Source organism: Helicoverpa armigera, chromosome 7, assembly GCF_030705265.1.
Source record: "Helicoverpa armigera isolate CAAS_96S chromosome 7, ASM3070526v1, whole genome shotgun sequence".
NCBI lineage: Eukaryota > Metazoa > Arthropoda > Insecta > Lepidoptera > Noctuidae > Helicoverpa > Helicoverpa armigera.
Window position 1 is genome coordinate 3,847,055 of NC_087126.1, and position 1,648 is coordinate 3,848,702.

The following is a 1,648-nucleotide window of genomic DNA, read 5'->3' on the forward strand; positions in this document are numbered from 1 at the left end:
ATGTTCAAGATACAACTATATCTTGTACTTGTGCTTGCTTTCACCAATTTATTACAATTCATACAGTAATACACCAAAAATAATTCTATAAAACCGAGAGTTACTGACAATTTTCCGTACAAAACTATATTTTTTATCTATGAAAGTATAATCCAAATTCAAATAAAACATATTTAATAATTAAGGTGGTATTGTTATAAAGCTTGAAAAAAAAAATTGGTCTTTTTAAAAGTAAAACAATATTTTAAAATAATTTTTGTTTGCAATGCAAAAATCAATATAAATCTTGTGACGCGCGGTGTTCAACTTTAGTCAGCGCCAAGCGCTTATCGAGGGAGGACGTATCGCTCGCTGTTGCGCCGCGCAAACTCGCCGGAGCTCGAAAAATATAGCGCAACGAACTCGTTTTGATACTAGTGAGTTTTTATTTTATTTATTAGTTATAATGATCTGATTGAAATGTAATATACACAAGTATTAACCCATGATATTCTAATGCGAAAATGTTATAGATTGGGTTCTCTTTTTTTGATGTTGGTTATATAGAAATATGTACGTAAATGTCATCGTCGTTAGTTTCGCTGTTGCATAATAATATTATTGGATATCTTTGATTCTTGCAGGATAATGAAAGCATATTTAATTCAGATTATCAGACTCAATCGGATACCAGTACAAATAATATGGTAAGTATTTTTTGTCACTCGCATCAGATATATTTGTTTTAATAAACTGTTTACATTCCTAGTTTTTGTTGTTGCAGGAAAATGAAGATACAATACATGGAAGACGAATTATAGATTTTAGTTTTTCTATAAATCAATTACTTATACCTAATTGATAAACATGGTGAAAAGTTTGGTTGTCGATTAAATAATTTAAAAATTGTAAACGATTATTTGTTTATTGTAACTCAATCGAGCTATTCTAGGTTATAAAATTCATCGGTACAAATAATATTTCATAAACTATAAAACCAATAAACTATTTCGAAAATAAAAGTGGCAAAGTCTCAAGTTTGTTTGTGCCGCGTGGCGGTCCGCAGGTGTGCGTTGCGTATTTCACTAGACGCACACGCGCGCAAGTGCTGCCGGCTATCGTCTAATTTACCTAAACCTGAGCGATTCGATTTTGTAATAGCGCTCTTAAAGGTTTTGTTAAAAATGGCAACCTTTATTTTGGTGGCTAGCCGGGGTCATTGACACTTGCGTACTTTGTCTCTGCTTTGCACTTGATGTTCTAAATTTAAATTATGAAAACGAAAAATAATTCATGTGGCGATATGACTGAATGGATTTGGTTATTTTTTTTTAATTCGTTAAAGTATAGGTATGTGATAGGATTTCATGTGATTAGGTATGACGCACTCGATATAATGAGTAGCTTATTCTTATCCGCTAGTTTGCCTAAGACAAACTTTTTTTATACAAGTTCTGTTTTATATAACCATGTACTTATTATCAACAGGATAATAAATAATAACGTACATAAAACAAATAAAGTGACAAGCTTGAAACGAATTCCCAATCCATCTCGCTAAAGGCTAAGCAGCGCCCACGCAACATACAACATAATTTGGTACAAGTAAGTACACGATCTTAATGAGGCAATTTTTCATTAACCTACGCAAAACAAGTACTAAAGAGGT

General features: G+C 32.0%; 1 long non-coding RNA gene across 1 annotated transcript; it reads left to right on the forward strand.

Annotated features, from left to right (window-relative positions):
• Positions 1-243: 243 nt before the first annotated feature.
• LOC135117107 (uncharacterized) lies at positions 244-1,162 on the forward strand. Its single transcript, XR_010276651.1, has 3 exons — positions 244-416; positions 624-686; positions 764-1,162. It is a non-coding gene; the product is annotated as an uncharacterized LOC135117107 (long non-coding RNA).
• The last annotated feature ends 486 nt before the right edge of the window (positions 1,163-1,648 follow it).